At 46.0% G+C, this 23,313-nt stretch overlaps 1 protein-coding gene across 3 annotated transcripts in view; it reads left to right on the forward strand.

Annotated features, from left to right (window-relative positions):
* Positions 1 to 7,468: 7,468 nt before the first annotated feature.
* LOC102310439 (zinc fingers and homeoboxes protein 2) overlaps positions 7,469 to 23,313 on the forward strand; it is a 122,924-nt gene continuing 107,079 nt past the window's right edge. Inside the window, exons 1-2 of one of the 3 annotated variants that reach the window (XM_042214570.1) lie at positions 7,469 to 8,166; positions 8,265 to 8,443. The gene's annotated coding sequence lies outside the window, so the exon portion shown is untranslated. The remainder of the gene's footprint in view (positions 8,167 to 8,264; positions 8,444 to 23,313) is intronic. The other 2 variants (XM_042214572.1, XM_042214569.1) reach the window with 2 other exon arrangements.

The following is a 23,313-nucleotide window of genomic DNA, read 5'->3' on the forward strand; positions in this document are numbered from 1 at the left end:
ATCCTTTGATCCATTTTTTTGGTGAAAGGATGGCGTCCATCCCTGCTGTCACGCCCTGCACAGCTCACCGGTCCATCACATGTATACATTTATTTATTACAGCGTGACACAAAAACACACCAAAGTCTTACCTTTTTACTGCACACATCTCCAATCACATGATCTGGTCACACTGGAACATATAAAGAAACCTGCCACGGATCAACGATCACTCCATGTCTGGTTTAGTTCATTAATAAGAAAACACAATAACGCTGCATTCACAGGCTCCTCGGCTCATCGGGTTTCCACAGCTGTCTCTCTGTGTTTGTGTCATTTGTGTTGTTTTAAATGAACATGGATGTTACAAAGACGGCATGAGGAGCTTAATTGTTTACCTGACCTGCTATCAGGATTATTGTAACCACACAACCATTACCATTTCATAAATTAAATGTAGGCTAAGAAGACTGACGTACAGGGAACATCACCATTAGAGCTACTTTGTTTCCTCTGCAAAATGTAACTAGGCCCATCACCACCAGGGGGCAGCATTTGACCACCTTTAACTTTTGATAGTCCCTCATTTCCTCATCAGGTTTTACCTTTTGCAGACTATCATCATCAATATCAATGTGTTTGTAATAATCTGTCCAGTTAAATAAAGGTTAAAGGTTAAAAAAAAATCCCTTGTGGTAGAAAGTGGTATTACACAAAAGTACAGCTCAGACCTAGTTTAACTTCACCTGATATCTCTTCAGTACAGCGCACAGGTGAGTTGGACAAAGTCAAATTCTGTTCATAGATTTTGTTCATTTTGGAAAGTATAAAAAAATAATAATTTACAAAGCAGTACTTTTAGTCAAAGTTTTCTTGTTAATAACTGAGTATTTGCATTCACCCACCATGTTTTGAGTCGGCAGCTGATTTTGTTTTTCTGTTTTGGAGATTTTTTTATGAGAAATTTCCCAGTCACAAATTCAGTTTCCCAATTATTCCAATGCCACATGAATGCACAATTACACAAGCTGGCGATGACATGTTCTTTTCAGAGTGGAGGTGACTTTGAAAGCCTCCATCTGGAGCTGCAGCGGCTGTTGTTCGCTGTTTTGTAAAGCAGCGTTTTGCAGCCGTTTTGGCTCCGGTCCCTCTGAAAAGGTTTTGACTTTCTGCCTGAGACACAAAGTCAGCAAAGTCAGAGCGAGCAGGCCCGGAGCCAGAGCTCCTAACCTCCATATATCACACTCGGCAGCAGGCACTGCCAGCACAGTTTGGAAACACGAGGATAAAACCACACGCGACGCATCCTCTGAAACATTAGTGAGATTTATGCCTAATCTCCACAGATTTAATGGAAACCATGAAGGTAATCTCTGGTGGAGGTTGCTTTATGTCTGATAAACACAGACAGACAGCTGAGAGTGTTTGCAGGGACGTTGATGCTGAGAATGAATCCTGATGTGTTGGTGGTCTTCCAGCTTTTTTATCTCGCTCCATAACTGAATAAAAACATCGACTGCCTGACATATGATAACTTCCTAAACGATAAACCTTTTATTTTAATGCTGTCGCATGTTTTCATGCTGAACACTAATGAGCTGACAGTGAAGACGAACAGCTTTCTGCAGAAGATGCGAGCACTGCAGTGTGGCAGGGCTTCAGCGCTGCTGTGGATATTAAAGGCCCCTCAGCCTCAGCCAGCGCCTTCATGCCGAGGGAATTGTTCAGGAAGCTGCTCAGTATGTACCCATCGACCACATCCAGGTCACGCAGTCACCGGCTGGCTGTGCTCAGGTAGGAAAGCCAATGAGTACAGACAGAGATTTCAGGGGGATGCTGGGGACACAGCCCCCTCGTTAGTTAGGATACATGCATCCGTCCCTCCGTCGTGAACACAACACAAACAGCTGGATTCAGAAAAGCAGACATGAAGGCTCAGTCAAGGATTTTACTGACAAACTCAGAGTGTGCAGCAGGTTTCCTCACAGGCTGAGGAACACGAGTGAGCTTCCACTGCTATAATAACCTGGTAGAGCAGCCGCTCTCTTAAATACTGCAGGACGGCAGCAAGTGATGAGGAGCAGGTGTGCCGCGGTACGTCCGACTGCTAACAGGTTAAACAGGCTGCGGTGCTGTTTTACTCCAACAGAGGGCCCTCAGCACAGTTCATGAAGCAGACGCCACCTCTAATGCACCGATTCGTCTCCACAGGCGCAAACTGGAGGTGCTGGAGTCATCACAGATCTTCAGATTTCATTTAAATACAGCGTCCTTCCCCCCACAGTCCAAACTGGTGGGTAACTGGTCACTCTGCATCACCTGTGGGTGTGGTTGTGTGTCTCTGTGTGACAGACTTCTGCAAATATTGAAACAAATCACACAGATGTGCAGAACAGCATGAAAAACCTGCAGACTCCATGATCACAAACAAATAGATGATTTCCTGAGCACGCTCTGAGAGCCGGCCGGGCCGCTCCACACTCCGTGTGTCACTCGTTTCAGTTCAGCTGTTATTAGTTCCTGATAGAGTCACAGTTAGTTTAGTCTTTTTAATGACGATAACATGCAGCCTGTCTTTGGATAGAATAAATATTCCAACAGGAGTTCCTGTTTCAGTCGTAGTTTTCAGTTCCAGTAATACGTGTGATATTCACCACTGTTATACTTCCTGTCATACCTGCGAGGGTGCATGTGTAGTAACGTCTCCGTGGCCTCACGTTTACTGTCTCATGATAAAATCGGTGGTACTTGGACCGGAGCAGAGACATGGGAACCATTACCACAGATTTACAGATCCATGATGGTCCTGTTTGCTGTGTGTCAGCGTCAGACACCCGCAGGTTAAAGCTCCAGCAGCTTCAGTCATGAAGCTCATCACCATGAAACATTACAGACAACATTTGAAACAGCTCAGGTACCCTGGAGGCGAAGCTCGAGAGCCTAAGATGGCTTTGGACATGTGCAGAGGAAGGAAGTGCAGTCAAAGAAAGAAGAAGAAGAAGAAGAAGAAGTGTGACGGAAAAAAAACAAATTGGTCAAATTCTAAAGTTTGATAGTAGAAATTGAATTGAAGATAAAATGTCTTTGATTAGGTTTCGTACACGTATATGATGCAAATGTGAGCTGAAAATCTTTCAGAGTCTCGTATGTTTTGCCTTCTGGGATGAAATGAACACATTTCTCGATGCTCTCAGAGCACAGCACCTTCATCCTGCCCAGAAACATCTGACCGATGAGCGGCCCGAACGTCCTCGTGTGGTTTGCAGTGACGCGTGTCACATGATCAGTGAGGGTCGACCACCCAGGGGATGACTATGAGGTTACCTGGGACTCTTCATCAGTTGTTCTAGACTTGAGGAAACCTCTGGATGGAGTGAAACACCTTTATGAACCAAAGGAAGTCCACTTACCTTCTTTTCATGTGGCCACACTTTCACCTGCTGCTCCAGGCGGTCGCCACAGACATGAAACCACATGCTGCCCGATGCCCTCGCTGGCACAACACAACCACCCTATTTATCCAGACTTGGGACCACAAGCTAACGAAGACCGAGCAAGTAATAAAAACAGAGAGAATAATATATATTCATGAATATGATCATTATTTGTGAACAACTGCAGGCCTTCTGGGTTTGTAACCAGCTTTTAAGAAAATAATCTGCAATCTTTGCCAAACTCATGGAGTTTAAAACAGGAAATCAATGAACTGTGTGTGTGTGTGTGTGTGTGTGTGTGTGTGTGTGTCACGTTGTAGTCCAACTGTTCACTGTGCAGTTGTCATTTTAAAAAACAAGTGCCCCACGCCTGCGTCTGACTGGGATACAGACTCTACCTTTAATGTCAGACGAAGCCGGTGAGCTGTGTTTCTGTGTCTGTAGCACATGTGTGTGTGTAACATGTGTATAGCGTGTGTAGATTGTGTGTGAGTAACTTGTCTGTAGAGTGTGTGTAGGTTGTGTAACCCTTCCAGCACCCTCGTCTCAGAGGTTTCTGGAGGAAAGCTGGTGCAGCTGGTGGAAGCGATGCTGAGTCACTGCTATTGATCGCATTAAGTGTGCGCTCGCACTGTAAAACTTAACCGGCCCTTTAACGGCACACTGAGAGCCGTCTGCAAGCATTTACGCTCATTTCCTCCATCCTCACTCTCACCAGGCTGTTTTTCACATTTTAATCAAACTATTAAGTGAGTGTTTGGTCATGCAGGAGATATCAGTGTGTTTGTTTCCTATTACTTCAACATAAGTTATTAATATAAACCCTGTAATTAGGCCCTATCACTTTTATGGTACAGTAAACTGACTGCCTGATGTTTAATCCACAGCCCTCACACACAGACATACACTCACACACACACTCACACTCACACTCACACACACACACACCGAGTACTGAACTGTGAACCAAATAATGACTTTATTTTTTCTTTTTCAGTCGGCTTCATTTGATTAATTGCAGGAAAGAGTCCAGAGGTTGTGAGCGCTTCTGTCACGAGACAAAAAAAGCTCGGAGTTTTCACCGTTTCATGTGCGCTTTGAAAGTTTGCTTCGGTTTTATTTGGACTTTTGTGACTGTTGGTGAGAGCACGCCTTTGTATTTCTGATCCACACGTTTAAAAAGACTTTTTTTCCTTTTACATGAATTTTAATTCTGACCACAATGATATGCAAATTCTCTCCCAGGGTGTGTCACAGTTTTTCCTGTTTTTTGTGGCTGCATTATTCAAATGCCCACCTGCTTGATGTGAATTGAAACAAAAATAGGTGCTTCCTGCGGTTTTGTTCGGCTCCGCTTGCTCTTTTGGTTTTGGAAGTTGTGGGTCGCCAAAGCGGACTTCTCTCTTTTCTCTGTGTGAAAGGTCACCGTTTCAAACGTGTTGTAGGCACGGGAGGGTCACAGACTGTATATGAAAGATGGCTGTGCCCACTGTGACATCACCAGTTGGTTACTCTGAAGTATTTTGCTGCTGCTGTGTTGTTTTACAGAGCCACAGGTGAGCACATTTGGAGAGAGGGTGAAGTTTACATCCATTGGGAGTCCTCACACATTTGCTTTGATAACTTCCTTCTCAAACAAGCACTGTGAATCAGTGATTCAGTGTTAGCATTATGGGGCTCTGTGGGGACTGCTGTGTCTCTGAGGCCTCCAGTGGTCATCGGAGGAACTGCAGTTTTTGGCATTTTCCTGCCTGGTGGAGGCCGAGGGGTTCTATGGAATAACTGAATAATTTTCATTGCTGGAAAATAAATTTGGCTTCAAATCCACAAACTGAGAGGCAGAAGAGCCACGGTGACACCCAGAGGCAAGGAAAAGATGCAGCTGCACGTCCGGCTTTGGCACATCTGTACATTAAGCGTCCGGAAGGTGAAGAAGAGCGCTGTAATCTTTAATAAACGTGAAATGAATGTCTGCGGTGAGAATGGCTCCATCGCAGCAGGAGACAAACGTGTCCTGTAAATTGGTGTTCCAGCCGGACGATTCTTGTCTCCAAAGCTTTTTATCTGCTGAAATTTGTGACACTGACAGTGCTTGATCACTATTTTAAAGACTATTTTGAGCCTTGACTGGTTCAGTTTTTAACTTTTGTTGCTAAGCAATGTTGACCAAAACTCTGCTTATTGGTTAGAGCTGGCACTTTTGCCTGGCAACATTACCTGATTGTGTATTCTGGAGACGCTGGCGAGAGCTTCCAGTTGCAGAAGATGGCGCAGGCTGTGGCATCGATCCTGCTCTGAAGGCCCTCTATTATTTCCAGCAGCTCGTCCTTAAATGCATCTGAACAACACAGCAGAAAAGGGGGCGGGGCCGCGAAATAAGCAGCGTACTTCACGGCACAGGGAATGTGAGTTTTGATAACAACCCGACCGGCAGACAGCTGCAGCCCTTCACCGGAGAGGACTGAACGGGGGCAGGGTTAATTAAGAAACCGGCTGACGTGCACGTCCGGGCCTATCTGGGGCGATGCATTTACTGACAATCACCTGGGCTCAGATTTCACTGCATTCAGCTAAACAAACACAGAAATTCCTCCCTGATTAACCATCTATATTTACTAAGACGGTGGCTGTGATAAAAACGAAATAAACTGAAATACAGCTGAAACAAAAAACATGCTGTAAGAGAGAGTCCACCTTTTGCAGGGCAGCGCATCAATCAAACTTTATTTATTCATCAGTGCCCACAGTATTCACAGGCACGAGCTGATACTAAGACACAAAATTTGTATTAATTCATGATATTAAATTCAATTATGTTAAAACAGATAAAAATGTGAGCTAATCATAAATGTTTCAGTTCTCTGGGTAGTGCAGGTATCCATCTGCCATAAAGCAGCGTCATGGGTTCAACTTTGCGCTGAGGCCATTTAATTAGTGTCTTTCTCCCAGTTTTCCTGAATTTTCTCCCCTATCGTGGTCTAATAAAGGCTAAAAAAGCCAAAATATATTTAAACAATGGAAGTAAAATATAATAAAATCACAGAAATTCACAAGGAATAGAGGATCTGATATATGATGAATGTTTAATATTAAGATATAGTCAGAAAAATAAAATAAAAAGGAATAAAATTGCATGGATGGGTTGAATAAAACATAGAAAGTCATCTCTGCAGAGGCCTGAGAGGCTGATCATTTAAATGAGCACAATTCATGAGAAATGCAAAGTAAGGTGTAATAATTTTTAAATTATAAAAAAACTATAAAACTGTTAAAAATGCTAATTAACAAGAAACATACTGTATATTAAAAGGTCGAGTAATTCAAGAAAATGATGAAAATTGAAAATTAAATAAACAAAATAAATGAACATCAAAGACATTAGAATTCAGTTTCTCCTGCAGCCGCTTTTTTATACTTGACCTTTGACCTTATGTATAAGAACGCATTAATAATTTGTTCTTTTAGCCTGAAAAGCGGCCACGCTCTTTCTTTCTGTTTTCAGTGAACAGACTGAGATTTGGCATTAAAATGGTTTTATCAGCACTGATAAGGAGCCAGGAATCAGAGCCGATCATAAACTTACACTCGGGATGTTTGATTGGTGACGTTGCACATATTATCACAGAGGTCAAAGGTCACTAAATCACCCAAGTCCTCATAAACCGATCGCATAACTCACCTACACATAACCACCGGTGGGAGCAGGCAGGGTGTGCTTCCTAAACACGCCTGTTGGTGTCGCTGTCCGTCACGTTTTCGCACAAGCGCGAGGGTTCGTCTGCACGTTTATTGCATCTGATCAGGTACGACAAGCCCATTTATCAAAATGCACGAGCGCGATGCAGTGTGGTGATCGTGGATAAACTTTTCCTTCCACTCCCACGCACTCTCGCCCTCCTGATCCCACCGAAACTCCCTTTAAATGAGCCCAGGTTGAACAGGTGGGTGCTGATGCTCCAGCCGCACGTGAGCACGGTGCTGTGAGCGGGTCAGCTCCAGGATCAAACAGGTGTCACAGAAACACCCGAGCGCCGTGGGTGTTGTTCCCGCTCACATCGCTTTTATTTTAGATTTTACATTTTTATTTACATGTCGTGGGTTCATGAAAGCGAACTTTTGCAACATTTTCTCCGAGTTTAGGAGAATTCACAGAGATCAGAGCTGCACGGTGTCACAATCACGAACATGTCACACACGAGACGGGAACGAGTCCGGTGATGGTGTGTGTGAGCGGGCGTGAGGGTAAGAGTGCAGGAAAGTGGATTAAAATGAGAATAAAGTCGGTGCAGAGGACCACAGGTGTGTGAGTGTGTGTGAGAGAGCGTGTGTGTGGATGTATAGGTGGTGCCTGCCTGCTGCCGGGGTGCTGAGGCTGAGCCGCTGCAGGAGGGGGGCACGCTCGGGGGGTGCATGGCCGCCGCGTGGTCGCGCCTCTCCGCCGTGCCAGAGTCCGGCAGCGTCGCGGTCCAACTTTTCTGTACATTTTCACGTCACCTGGACACCGAACATAAATTTGGCATCCTATGCAAATATATGCTGACGTAAAAGATCATGTGGTTTTTGTCGTCGATCCCCCCTATGAGCAACGAGCAGGCTTTTTTTTCTCCTCTCTACTGTTGTCTTTAGGTTAGCTATGCTACAATCTTTACTGTACCCAGCGCTAGCTATATGCGCCCCGCACCGCTCCACTCTGGATCTCTGGGAATAATCAACTTCCAGCCTGTCGCACCGTGCAGCCACAGACTCCACACAGGTAGGACACGAGGGAAACTTCTCGTTTTTTTACTCGCGGGGATAAATTTTGACCAAAGTGACCGCAAAAGTGAAGTTATTAAAGCGGCTTGGTTGCAGGCAGACTAGCCGCCTGGCTCCCTCTCTCTGCCCAGGCTGCTGCTGTTGCTGCTGCGGCTGCTGCTAGCGACCGTCCCCCTCCATCACAGCCTCTCAGAGTGGGAACCACGGCGCTCTCACCCCGCGGATCTCCTCGGCAGCCCGGCTGGGATGGAAATACTTAGACACCTGGCTGTCAGGTAACTTTAGTTGCGGGGTGACTGCTCTCCGGGTGTATTTGAGGATAGTTGTGAGACAAGTGAATGTCACCCGGTTCGCGTTGTTTTTTTTTCTTCTAGTAGCCAACTTTTGCCGTCCCCCCTCCACCCCCGGTGAAAGTGCACATAATAAATTTATTAGCCATTGGGGCTAGCCGTTAGCCAGTTAGCCCCTGCTAATGACGGGCGACCCGGCGGAGCTAAGAGCTTTAGCTTTAGCCGTTCCCCGCACACAGCAGCGGGAAACGTGGCTGCCCGTCTCTGGATGTTGTGCTTTCATGTCGGGAAACGCATTTGTTTTGGCTGCCTCCCTCTCCCCCTCCTCTCTCCCGTCTTCCCCTCCGAGTTACAGCGCTGCTCCGCGGACCCGAGTGGAGGATAAATCCGCTTTTTGTCGGCGCCTCGGTCTCCGCGGAGCCGATGACAGTGCGGTTAAAGAGTCGGCTCAAGTGTTGTTGTTGCCCGCTGTAGGTTAGGTTCAAACGGGGCTAGCTAGCAGACAGCCAGTCTGGCTGGTTGGGTCATCTGAGGTGAAGCCTCCGTCAGCGGGGTGCACAGAAACACGCTGCCTGTTTGCGGAGAGCCGCTTCCCGCTGCTTTACCGACACTTTCCCAGCTTTTCCGCTTTGTACTTGCCTTTCACCGAACTGTCTTTACCGTTAGATCGTCTTTTCGGGCTGTTTTCACCGCCGATGAGCGAACTGTTTGGCGGTCGCAGGTTGAAGCGAACTGCCGTTTACTTTGGTATTAAACAGTTTTCCGCTCGGTGCTTTAAACGTGTTCAAATGTGAGGCTGAAGTAGTTTAAGAGGGGCTTTTGGGCCGGGCCGGTTCCGAGGACGGGTTGCCTGTTTGGTGGACAGACGCTGACTTCGTGCCAGTTAATGGCAGACTGGTTTTCTACTGGTTTCAGGCTGCCAGAATCCACAGCGCTCGGCTTTTCCACGGGAAACGCCGTCAGTGTTTGTTCTTTTTGCACAATTGTGTTTTTAAACTGCATTTATAAGGATCCGCGTTGATATTGAACTGCTTTTACTCCGGTTAAGCAGAAATGTGTGCGTTTTTTTTGCATAATTTTGCAAATACGCGCTCGGTGTATTTACATCCAGCGCCGTGTGTTTGCTGACAGACTGGGTCACTGCTGCCGCCCGACCGTGCGGGGAAACCGGCTTTATTAGCGCCCGTTTACTCACCGGGACTGCCTGCATGCCCCGTATGTGACACGGCCAGGAGGGTATCCACATGAGGGGCGTGGGGTGGCACCAGCCCCCCTCAAATATCAGTGCCTCGCCCCCACAGGTCCTGCGGTCTAATGTAACTTAGTGCATTTACTCAGATACTTTACTTGAGTGCACATTTAATAAACTTTCAATTTATTTAACGATTTCTCCTTAAAAAAATCTCAGAATGAGCCTTTGCAGGATTTACCGCACTTGCAATCAAGAGTTCCCCTTTTAACCTTAGTTAACAGAAAATTGGGATGTTTGATTATTAAAAATTAATTGTAAGCTTGGGAAAATTAAACCACACTTAAAAAAATACTGTTTAAAAGTATTTTTTTTAAAGAAAGATGTTTGTTGGTGGGTTTTATATAAAACCAAACAGCTATATTTTGGATGCTTGTGTTGCACTTTGTGCTCTAGGCTTTGTTTTAAAGCTTCAGAGGGCTGCTGCACATTTTAAAATATAAATCTACTCATATTTGGTGCTATAATATTTTGAATAACACCCTCAGCAGCATATAGGTACAGAAAATCATATCCAGCTGCAACATTAAAGTCTGCACACCATTATGATCTAATATTATGATGCATGTCGTTCAGCACAGTGAGTGGTCTGTATGTAGGTACTGGGAGTATATTTTGCAGTGTAATTTAAGGCTTTTCATACTGGTTTTGCTTCTTTGCACACTAGTTTTCTTCCTTTAAAATAAATGTCTGTATCATGGCTCAGGACTGAACACGAGTGTGAAATATTTTTATTTCCTTTGTGCCCCCCATTCGAAAAAAGTCCCGCGTACGCCCGTGGACGTGGCAGCTGTTCCTCCTTCTTGTAGTCAAACTTCTCCAAGTTCGCCCAGCCTGTGTTCACGATGTTCCCCGACCTAATTTCCTACCCCAAGCCCTGTTACATAAAATCATGAATAATTGGATGCAGCCGGCTCGCATGCCGCTTCAGACCTAACGCGGTGACGTGGTTGGAAATCAAAAAGCCATTTTGACCTGTGACCCCCTTCCCCCCGCCCCATGGCCCCCCTTCAGTTGAGAAATATCTCTAAAAAGGCGTAGTTGTGTTTGTTTTGCAGCTTTCCCTGCTGTCCTCATGTGACTCCCTGCAGTCTGAAGGACGTACAGGAGGAAGATTTCTGTCAGGCTTAGGCGAACAGGTGTGTAAACTGAATTTGGGCAGGTTTCACCCTCCACCACATCCCTGACAGTGTGACTGAAGTGTGTCTTGGCTCTTGGAAATCATTGGAGAGGCTCGTATTTGGCAGCGGCTCCTCCTCTTCCTCCTTCCTCTATACTGCCCGGTGACAGCCTTAAAATCCACCTCCTCCCCGCCGCTGCACCGTGCGCTCCCGCTGAAAGTGTGTCAGGATTTTTTCTCCTTTTCTTTTTTTTAATATTATCTCCCTCTCGCCTGTTCTGGTTCATAATCACATTTCCTTTTCCATTGACCGACTTTTTTTGTCTCATATTTTGCCGCTATTGTATCTGCGCCGTGTCAGGCTTTTTAATCCTATGATATGGATGCAGGGATCAGTCAGTCATGCTGCCAGTCTCCGAATCAGAGCACGCTCGCTTGCTCTCTGGCTGCTATTTATTTGTCACAAACGCCAACACACACACGGGCGCACACACAGCACGCAGCTTTGGTGCGCTTTCCCTTCCTCACTACTACTCTCGCGTCTCTCACACACACGCGCACACACACTTTCGCTTTTCCTCTTCCTGCCCTGACACGCTGCTTTTTCTCTTTGACACACACATTTTGCCGCTTCCTGGGAAGTGCAGCTGTGATTTGCTGTTGCCACCTGACCTGTCACCCCAGTCCCCCCCCACACACACACACACACACACACACGCAGCCATAGTGTGCTTTATTTCACCGTTTGCACTGCTCACATCATTGGTTTTTTATTGCAGAAAATTGCTGCTCCACTCGTGTGTTTTCATTATTTGTAGCGATAGAAAAGGACCCCTTTCTGTGTGTGTCTGTGTGTGTGTGTTGCCCTCAGTGGCATTCAGTCGTGACAGCTCTCACACACACTATGCAGCACTCTTTGTCGCTCTGTCAAACTGCTATTTATTTCACGCACATGCACACACACACATGCAGAAAGCATGCATGACAGCTGCATCTTTGCACACACACACATTAAGTCACTCCTTTTTTTGCTCTTATGGCGCACACACATTTGTAGTTTGGGTGCTTTATGAAATAGTAAGAGGGTGTGTGTGTGTGTGTGTGTTTGGGAAAGAGTACGAGCATGCCAGGTTGTGCGTGAGTGAGTGAAGTGGGGGTGATTTTCTGTGAGTCACTGCGTGTGTGTGTGTTACTGTCCACTCCTGCCTCACTGCTGGAGCTCTTCACAGGGAAGCGCGCACACACACACACACACACACACACACACAGCGGGTGCATTGGATGTGCGCTGCTGCTGCTGTTGGATCAAACCCACGTTCCACGTCGACTTGGAGGCTTTTCAGAGGTTGAAGTTTGAGCGCGAGCACCGGGATCCCCATTCGATCAGACTTAACTCCAGACCAGAGATGAAGCTCCTTCTTTTCACCGTTCGCTGCTTTAATAATCTTTTATTCCTCATTTCTTGGTGCTAAAGCGGAAATCTCGCCCAATCTCGTCTTGGTAATTTTTTTCCCTCGTACAGAAATTAAAAGTGATATTTTTTTGCAGCTTTTTTTTCTGCTGTGCAAACATTCGTGCGCTGCAGTGAATGCTTTCATTACTCGCCATGAAATGTATTTTTAAAAGTTGTGTGTGTGAAAAGTCCCACTGCTGTTTGTTCCAGCTGTGGAAAGGCTTTCAGCCAAATACGGTCATTTTTCAGCTCAGACCTGCTACTTTAGTAAAACATTAATTCCTACCTTTGAACTCGCGGGTGCTCATTTTCACAACTTAAGTCCATTTTTACACCTGCTTTCCCTCCGGAAACGCATCTTTATACGTCTCCTGATCTTGTAAATCACCTGCAGACGGCGAAGCTTGTGTAGTTATTAGGGCTAAACTGACAAAGCAGCCAGGCTGATTCATTGGTCGATAATTGCTCGGTGCAGCTTGATCATACCTGTATATTCAGCTGACAGGTACAGAGCATGTAAGGAAATGTCATGCTGTGCTTGGGCTTCCAGCTCTGCCCCATAAAGCTGGAAATTCGCTGACTAAAGTCGGGTTATTTAGTGTCTGGAGATGGTGGCCATTTTTTCTGGGCTGTCTGTGCTAAGACTTCCTGTTCTGTGAAACAGTCACATGTAGAGATGTTTGCAAAGCTAAAAAGAAGCGAAGCTGTCCTTTCGGTTAGTGTGTTCTGTCTTCTGCTCTCAACATGGGCCGTTTACCTGCTTCCATTCAATCCTGCTCGGTGATGACTGGTCATCTAAATACTTGGCACCAATCAGACAGAGACAATGGCTGAAGGTTTCACTGCAGTTTGGCGTTTGAGCTCTCCGAATGAACCAATGCACCGGTGAATTGAGGCCCTGACGGCTTTCGGTACCAAAGAATTTTTGTCCCTTTTGTCCTGCAGCTCCGTGTTCAGTATTCAAAGGTTTAAACCAGGCTCCCCACTTTTGGCCTCAGAGCAGAATATTTTGGGAAATAGTGGTTACTAATTTATCTGAAAGACGACGTGACCACTGGGAAGAGTTTGGCTGTTCCTCAAAGATCCCTCCCCCGCTGTATTATCCTACATTTTACCAATCCATCATCGGGTAGTGTGTTGTTCTTCTGCTCTAGTGTTTAATGGTAGCTGAGAAACTGGTCAGAGGTGCATTTCCTACCAACACTAACATGTTAGATCTGGTAAAATTAGAAAAATGTGACTACTTAAAATTAATAACTGCTTTTACACAAAATCCAAACTAGCTACCTGCAGCAGCTGGGGTTCAAAGTGTGTGCTCACATTGGGATCGGATTGGTGGGACGTCAGTGAGCATGCTCTCAAATAACATCTACAGTATTTCCACAGTATTTCGTCTTCAGTGTGTAGCCAGGCAGGAAGTTTTAACATGTGAAAAACTGCATTACAGCGTGAAAGAGTCTTAAACCTGCATACTTTCAAACAGCCAGCAGGGGGCGACTCCTGTGGTTGCTGAAAGATGTCAGATTTCGTATACGTCAATGAGGAAAAAGAGCCCGCTGCTCGCTTGACTTCTTGCTTGAATTTTCCAGATGTCTTTAAGGTTTTGATCATTTTGTGCATTTTGATGTAATTAGAAAAACAATTTTAATTACGTTACGTTAAAACGAGCCACCGTCTCAGCGTCTCCGGCAGGAACAGACTCGTTGTTGTGTTTGTATCGAGACTCTCACCCGTGTGCTGTTGTTGAGTTGGTGTGTGTTTTGTCCACATGTGATCAAACACGCTGTCCGTCGGGTCTCAGTCACATCCACTTCTCGCTGCAGTCGGTGCTTTGGCGCCGTCTGCTCAGAGTAGCGCTTATTAGTGGCAGTTTTTTTTTTCCTTTTCTTGTTTTGAAAGGCAATTGAAGAAATATTAAAAGACCCGGTGAGAGCTGAATTACTTTCACCTGCGCTGAATCCAGGAAACCTCAAGGCGGACTGGTCACAGAAATGAAAACATCCTTTAGGCACAATGCTTTGAGTCAACTTTGTTACAGAGTTGACCTCCGGTGTATTGTCTCTGTGGAGGGCCGTGTGTAATTGGTGCTTTTATTTCCATTCTGGCGACGACCTTGTTGGGTTGAAGCCGGTCGCTCGACTACATAAAGGTTTTTTAGGAGGAGTCGTCCATGTTGTAAAGTGGCTGAGAAGTGTCTTTTTCTGGTGCTAATGAAAGAAAACGTTGATTTGTGAGTGTTTTTCTCTGGCGGTCTTCTTACAGCGGCGCCGCTGACGTTTGTGTTTTTCTGGAAATGTTCCTTTCACTGTTTTCACGGCGACGTCCTCATTGTTCATCCCGCCTGAAACGCGCGACCTCTGAGAGACGGCCAGCGCTCGTCAATGAGTAAACGGCCGGCATTCTTCAATGACTGAAGACTAGTGAGATGTGGTCAGTGATTCAGAGCAGTGGAAGCAGGTTGTCCTGCATGATTCAGCTCAAAGTCACTGATGATATTCAGAGGCTTTGGTTTTGGTCTTCCCCCAAAGGAAAATCATCAGGACTGTAATAAAAATACTTTTAACCAGACTTTTTCGAGCGCGCTTTCATCGCCTTTCATTCATTCGTCGCTGATTACCGCTATAACCAAACGCATACTGATTGTTCTTATGTGTCTAGTCCCCCCAAAGGCCCAGTTTGAGCCAGGATAACCCTGATATTACTGATTTAATATCACCCAGACCAAGTCTGATGTGTCTAATGAACTCATCGTGCAAAAGCTCTGTTTTATTTTACAGGATAACTTTTAAAAAGGCCCGTCGAGTGTGTAAAGCTGCACCGGCAGCTCAGAGCTGAAGCTGCATAGAGATGTAAGCCGTCTCCGACACCTGTGTGGTGCAGACAGGGCTGAAAATATATCTATTGATTATTTATTTGCCTCTTTCATTCCTGCACCTCTGCTCCTGCCTCGGTAAAGCTATGTGATCAGCACAGCTTCTTTTGTCTGTTTTAGCAGAAAATTCAGCTTGACGAACTCAGAGAAAACCGAGTTCGTCAAGCTGAATTTTCGGACACTCGGCGGAACGATGAAGATTCAGCAGAGGAAGAAGACGTGCCGTTTAGATGCTGATCTGAATATGTTGATTTAAAACTGTGAAATTACACACAGGCTTTGGTGGAGGGTGCGTTATTCGAGTGCCTGTGTTGGCAAATCTAAAAACTTGCGACCAAGTCTTACCTACTGATGACATCTGTAATAGTTATGAGGAACAGCTGGATGTTAAGGATTCACTGGTGTGTTGGACAATATTGGCTCGATCTTTGGCAGATACAGACATCAGCAATAAACCGCAAATGAATCTGCAAATATCGCCCCGCAGATTAGATGACATTTGTTCAAGTCAGTTTTGTGTTTTATTTATTTATTTTTATCTGTTGTGTCAGAAATGAGAAAAAAATGAACTGTGAACAGCGTCAACCAAATTTTTATTTTAAACATCTGTTCTGTTGTAGAATGTCACGATTTGTGCATCTCTAATGAGCAGTTACCGGAGACGATCATATTTTTGAATACTGAACAGTCGTTTATCTGTAAAGACTGAAGCATTTATGCACAGAAAAATAGAAATTTCCTCTTGTTTTTACCAGCGTCTGCTGCGATGCTCCCGGTGGCTCATTTAGTAGTTTGTTTTTGGTTTTTTAAACATGAAAAACAGACGTGTTTAAAAGTCAGAGAAAACCCAGAAACAGTAAAAAGTGAGGCCGGTCTGACGGTCGAGGGTAAAGAAGTCCTGGAGAAACGTGTGCTAGCACCAACCTGCATCTTCATCGGCAGCGCAGTGACTGACTGGCTGTTCTCAGGCTCTTCCTCGTCTGATTACTAATCAATATAAAAACACTGATGTGTCTTTAGTGCTGAGAAGTGGGTATACGAACAGAGTATTAATAGCAGCGCAGCTTCCTGCGGTCTGCACGCAGCTTCACAGGCTTTTCCACACTGCCAAGAATAACTGGGGGAAACACTGAATACTTGTAATTGTTTGAAGTTTTTGGCAGGACGAGGCCAAATTCTCAGATATTGAAAACTGGCACAAAAAAGCAGATTCGCTCCAAAAATATCAGCGATGGAAAAACTGGAATGGGTCAAACCAAGAAAGCAGAGCGGGCTCGTTCTTCTGAGGTCTACTGTACATGCTAATGACGCTCGCCCAAAAATATAATAATGTATGCAGGGAGAAAATCAGACCGCAGAGACGTGACAGAACCAAAGAAGAAGGAGAAATGCAAATGACTTATTTTTCCAGATGAGAAAAGACGGCGAGCTTGTCAGCTGTGAGCCCTGTAAGTAATTAATATTAATGTAACATGAAAATAAACCAGACTTCACTCGTGTCTGGAGCAGGATGGGCGGTATAGAAAGCTGGCGTGGGTCCAGCCCGGCGGGGAGTCACGTGACTGATAAACAGCGCCCCGTCCTCCACGTGACGACGACGACGATGAAGCGTGAGCCGATCGCTGACAAACGTGTCGCCTTGTTTCTGAGCCGGAGCTGCAGCTCTGCCTCTGGGCCGATCGGTTTAATGTCGACCTGCAGCTCGGTCCCGCCCACTGCTCCGTCGACAGCATCTGAAACGGCTCCTGAGGGAGGTCACGTGACGGAGGAAAAAAGAAACTGTTTATTACAAAGTGAAATGTTGACACGCTTTCTGGGAGCGGAGCTTCTGTGAACTATTGACTGATCAGAAAGTTGCCATCGGGTCACGGCTCCCTCCAGCCCGGGCAGTAGCAGCGCCGTGACGCTGCTCTCACAAACATGCACGACTTCAGTTTATTGATCAGGAAACTTTATTTTCGTCCTGCTGGACACACAGATCAATGTGCAGTGAGACTAAAGGCTTGCAGTATGGAAATATTAAAGGGCTGCAGACGGCTCTCTGCTTGTACTCCCTCCATGAGATCCATGAATTCATTAGATTAAATCATCTCAGGCTTAATCTGATCATGTTTTGTCGAGTCCTGAGTCAAAACTAGTTTTCTTTCCTTATTAAACACAGCACAAAGTAAAAGTTGTGTATTTTAGATGTAGATAAACCTGCTCGGCTACGTTTGTGCTGCAGTCACAGGAGATGTGAAACTTGTATCTGAGCAACCAGTCGCGCTCGATGAAAATGACGATCACTGTGCAAACAAAGTTATTTATTTCGTTATTATCCGTTTTCCTCCCAGTGTGACTGAGAGGTTTGGGGTTAAACACGCCCTGTGTCAACAGTGACTGCCCTACAGACCCGACCTCTCACCTTGTCTCTTATTTCAGGCACAGAGGGACTCAATATCCTAAAAATAACTCTAAAGGGGTTCCCAGGGTGTTCCTGCATTAGACGACACACATACTGGTTTTTAGGATCTATGTTTTGAAGCCTCAGCTTTGGTGTTCGGCCTCTCAGGCGTTAGCTTTTAGGAGCCACATTAACAACAGAGCAGCGTTAGCCGCTAAGGCTAATACAGTGGAAACTTACGAAATTAATTCGTTCCCGAGGGTCTTTCGTAAGTCGAAGCACCCATCGCGCCTTTTCAGTGAGGCGATGCTGAACGATAGGCTGTAGGCTAATTGCTAACTAGAACAACAAAGCGTCCTTCAATTGGAACAGCGAAGCGCAATTACGGGGTTGTCACATGATTCAGAAAGCATTGTGGGCATTGTAGGCTCAGCCAATCGGAGCCAGTGGATTTCGTTACTCGGGCATTTTGCCGTAACACGGGCAGAAATCTTGCCGTTCAGCGCCTTCGTAACTTAAATTTTTCGTGAAATGGGGTATTCGTAAGTCGGGGTTCCACTGTATAATCACAGAAATCGAAACCTGCTGGTGAGCGCTGACTGACAGGCTGATAATATAATCACCCCCAAAACATCCACCTGACAGTAAACTGGCCACGCCCCTAATTAGTCAAACAGGTGAGCTTTTAAACATGTGTGTTTATGGTGTTTTCACTCATCTTCCTATCAGAGTCCACGCTGGCAGGAACACCTGCTGCTGCTGTCGGTAACAACATCTGGGCCGAACGAACATCTGGAAACATCCAGTGGTCTCTGGCTTTAAGTTGTTGTTCTTGGTAGCTTTACATTAACTCGTGGTGGCAACACCATGAGTTAATGTTTACAGCTAAAACTGATAGAATCTGATTATGCGGAGCGGACGCTCGGCCCGGCGGGTGGAGTTGGTGTTAAAGTGGCTGCAGCTGTAGCGGAGCAAACCTGCATCAAACTTCTCATCCGGAGATCTTGTCCAAACCGCTGCAGGTCCTTCTTCCCGAGGAAGCGCATTATCTGAAATATATGCAGGGCCGAGTGTGCGCGAGTGTGTCATTTTGTCATTTTGACATAATTTACTGAACAGCCTTTTTAAAGAAGTCGCCAAATTTGTTTCTGTTTTATGCCATCAATCATCCGGTGAAAGTAGGTGTCACTTTTGTTTTCGGCTATCTCATTTTTTAGAGCGAAAACACTTCAAAAACAGACGCCGTGCGTTTGTTACCGCTGCTTATATTATTTAGATTTGCTTCTTTCTTCCTTCTTAAACCTCCAAGAAGTCATTTTTATTCATGAAGGGAGAAAAGAATGCTTATTTTCTCATTAAAGCCTGCAGTGTGTGTGCGTTTCTCAATTACTCAACACATGAGTGACCAGCAGCACTGATGGGCTCATCAGACAAAAAAACGTCTTAGATTAGCTCCCCCCCACACCCCACCCCCCAGCCCAGAGCTGTGATTTGTTGAAGGCCCCCCCTCCCCTCCTCCCTGCCTCTGCATCGTTAATTTGAACCTTGTTTCAAACATTTATCCAGAAAAAGCTCGCTGAGCACAGTTTCCCCTTTTCCATCACCGGCCTCATTGATATTCATATGTTTCCTCGCGCTCGCACCTGGGGGCCGCGGGCTCGTGCCGCAGCGAGGCGCTGCCCTGCTCGGCAGAACTTCAGCAGTGCTTTTCTTTGTTTTTGAATTTCTGCGCTGCGGCGACGGTTTCCAGCGTTTCCTGATCTTCCCAGCTGCTCGGCAGTCGCGGCCAGCAACTTTCCAGGCGCGAGGCCGTTTGTGCGAGTCGGCCTCGGCCCGTTTTCTGCTCTTTGTCTCTGTTTCTGTTTGACAGCAAATCCTCAGCTGAGCCTCGCGCTGCTGCAACAAAGTGAAAAACTCTGCTGCAGCAGGCCGGCGGCGAGCGAGCGTCTCTGCCCAGACGCGTTCGCTCAAACTGAGAGCTGATGATGCTCGGACACGTACGCTTACAGCGGGCACGCCGCTTTATCAGGTACGGACTCTGACCATGCTGGGGCGGGGTGCACCTCCTTCATCGCCCAGTTTGAGCCTCAGACTGTGCTTCATCGCTCCCCACCAGCTTTCTCGCCCCCCCCCGTCTTTATTTCTCTTTTAAACATTCAAAGCAGATCAAGATCCGCTATCTTAGTTTAATTGGTCACATGATTATGACAAACATGCGTCATGGTTTTAGAAACTCTGTTTTCGCCGTCCACACTGCCACACGAAAGCACTGTTTCCAAATCTGTGTTTGTGAGAGCGTTTTCAAAACGCTGCGTTTTCCATGAGTGAAAGCGGCGTCTCAGCGTGGACGGGAGAAAGCGATGTGTTTTCAAACATGAGTGTGGACGTAGCCTGAAGCTCAGTATCAGGATCTGTGTTGCTTTTCAACACACTCGTTTAGCTCGAGCAGAGTAAAAGGAGGATTATTAACCAAAGCCTCGACCTTCAGGTCACTCGGTGTCGGCCCCGGGTCGGCCTCTTTCCCATGTGGTTATAATGTTTAAAGTTAAAGCAGTTAAAGTTGAACACCTTGGTGTGGAGGGCTGAACATTAACCGGTTCCTCGTCAGTGGTCTGCACGCCTCTGAGGTGGAACGTGGAGCTCGTAGCTCTGCATGCAGGGAGGCGGGTCCAGGTGCCGTCCAGGCCGGGTCTCGGTCCTGAACATCAGCGAGTTCGTATGTGCCTGCAGACGACTGCCGCTCTGCAGACTGTTGTTCCTGCTTAAACATGTGCAAGCTGGACAGAACGTGGCCGCTCACTGGTGTTTGGGGACGGGGAACATAAAAATAGTGCATTACTTAAAATTCCATTCATTGTCTGCAGAGGTGGGACCGGGAATCGAACCGTTAACCTCTGCAGCCGCGTGTTGTTTAGTCAGGGTTGGAAAATGAAGATCTCACATGAATGGAGAGCAAAGCTGGTCTGCGGTGCTTCTGGAGCTGCCGGTTCCTCGGGCACGCGTTGCGGGCGGAGTAAAGAGGAATTAATCACCAGGTCTTCTACAGGCTTGTGAAACGTCGTCGGGCCAAGAGGATCAAACTCTGGTCGCAGAAGAAGAAGTAACATGTTTTCCCAAAACTCCAGCAGCTAAAACCGTGTTCGGCTGTTGTTTGTTTTTTAATAAATAATGAAAAACTTGCAGGAGCGTTGGACACCCAAAGATCTGCAGAACAAAGACAGAACTCGGGATGTTTCCCCTTTAAACAAAGCTCCGTCCCATCTTCAGATAATCAAATAATCTCTGTAATTATTGAATTAATCCTCACTAATTATTCAGAGCTCCTTTATTATTAATTGTAATAAATCCAAAAAGCATTTTGTCCATAAAATATCACAATAAATTAGCAGCATTATGACTATTATCCTCCTAATGTTTGTCTTTTTATTACCTGGTAAACAAGTAAAAGAAGAGAAAGTGAATGTTGGCTGGGCTGATTACCTGTGGGACGTGTTCCTCGTTCAGCTGTGGTGTTCTTTTGATTTATTTGCATTTTGTTGCGTCTTTGCTGCCAGTTTGGAGGAGGCCAACTGGCACCCAACATGCTGCTCCCCCCTTTTATTTCCCAGACGAGTTTTGGCCTAAATTGCTGGGAATTAGAAATGAATCCTAGACGATGATAATAATGGTGATAATATTGATAACAGGAGTAAATCTGGTGAGGATAGGTCTGCGCCTCTTAGATTAATTCAGCCCTTTTTATTTGAAGTTGGTAAGACAGCAGAGCTCAGCCTGCTTTGTGTTGGTGTTTAATGTGGAAGCTCTCAGCGTAATAAGATTATTATTTACATATCATAACTCAGCCCCTCTTATCCCATTAAATAACAGCAGAAACATTTCACTCGAGTGGCACAGCTGTTTCTTTTACACGCCGTCCTGCAGGATGAACTCGATAAAAAGAAAGTTCCAGTTTTGGAGACGTTTGCACCGACTGAATTTGCTCCTCAGGAATCACAGGAATCTGGATCCTGTGGGATTCGGTGTAAACGGGAAATGGTTTACAGCTGCAGCACTGTGAGACCAAAGCTCTCCTTTGAAGACTTTTATTGAGAAAATCTGCAAATCGGGAGCCCCGAACTTCCAGCATTACAGCAAAGGGAAAACTGCTCTGAGCTACAACCGACCAATCAGAGCAGCTCAGGTGGGTTTGCAAATGGGAGGAGTGGGACATAATGTCTGTATTACCAGAGTCGAGGTGGACGCTACTTGTAAAATTCCTATAATATTTCTGCTTAAATGGCTCGTAGTGAAAGCATTTTGGGGAATCGTAAAGTTTCCCGATGGAAAGGCTGCAGTCATAGCGAGGAGCTGCTGAACGATGTGAGTGGATATTGATGCATGACGTGGCCCGTATGTCAGCCCGGAGGTGTGACGGTGTGACGGCCGCGGCTCTGCTGGCGCCATTCTCTTTAGATTTAAAAAAGCAGGTTAAAAAAATTGCTTATTGCGACTCCAGGCTCAGGCCCAGAGTGGGGTATTTGAAGCCCCTCCCACAGACCAGAGACGCGCATGTTGGTTTAATTGGCTGTAGGTGTGAATGATGGTCTGTGTTAGACTGTGATAGGCTCCACCCCCCTGCGACCCTGATAATGAGAAGCTGGAAGGACGGTATAAAACAAAATAAAGAAGTGCTGTTAAAGCAGTTGAAGGTTTTTTATGTTCTTGGAGTGAAAATCTTTTTCTCTGGATAGTTTTTCTTTCCAACAAATATGTTTTGAAATAGTCTCCGTGTTTAAGCAGCCAGCGGTCCTGAAAACGACTCTCAGTAGAAGCAGTAGGGAAAAAGCGATGATTGCTCCATGATGATGTGCGCCGACTCTTAAGAGCTGGTGATGCATCCATCCAGCCTGCACTGTCTTTTAAAACCTGATTGGTAGAGCTACTTTACTTTTGCCCTCTGATGTACCCCAGCATCAGGAGAGTCTTCAGAATAGACATTACTCACTCTTAACTCTCAACAAACCCCGCTGCCGAGGCCGCCATCGCACCGAAACGCGCTCAACGCGATACTCCCCGACGGAGGCTTATTCGTCTCACATGAAAGAATCCATTTCAGACGCAGCGATGAAGACGTTCCTCCACTCAGCAAACTGTCCCGTCTACATTTTTGGAAGGAAAGTTGTTGCAAAGATGAAAATAATATCAGGGGATTCAAAGTCGAAAAACGATGCCGCAATCGATGAGAGTACACCTGAGCTGCAGGATCCCCGATAAGATCCGTCCGTCAACAGAAATGGATCGAATGCGAGCGGGATCGGACGGCCGCTGAGAGGACAAATCTAGAGAAACAGGCAGGGGACGTGTGCGCTGAAAAGCTTCAGGAAGGAAAGCAAACAGGTCCTGGTATGCCCCGTACGTGTGGAAACATACAAATGAAGAATGTAGAGTGTGTGTGCGAGTGTGAGAGAGCGAACGAGGCCAGAGTTTCCTTTCAGCGGCCGAGATGTTCAGCTGAAATGAGTCTGAAATTAGAACCAATTCAGATCACTATTAACTGCAGGTTTTCATTCCTCGACTTCCCTTGAGCAAAGTGCTGAACTCTCAAATGACTGGAGCTGCTTACACCAGATGACTGTGGCCTTCAGCGGGTTCAGTGCCATAATACTCAAATTTTCATTTTTCTTGGCTTAAATTGGCGTTTGTGAGCGAGGCTTGTGAATGGTACCAGGGCTGCTCCTTAAAGCGTGAGTGATTCTTTTGTGCCGGAGCTCCAGATGTGAATGCGTACTGAACCTTTGC

Source organism: Haplochromis burtoni, unplaced genomic scaffold (assembly GCF_018398535.1).
Source record: "Haplochromis burtoni strain Fernald_Lab_line unplaced genomic scaffold, NCSU_Asbu1 Contig_588, whole genome shotgun sequence".
Classification (NCBI taxonomy): domain Eukaryota; kingdom Metazoa; phylum Chordata; class Actinopteri; order Cichliformes; family Cichlidae; genus Haplochromis; species Haplochromis burtoni.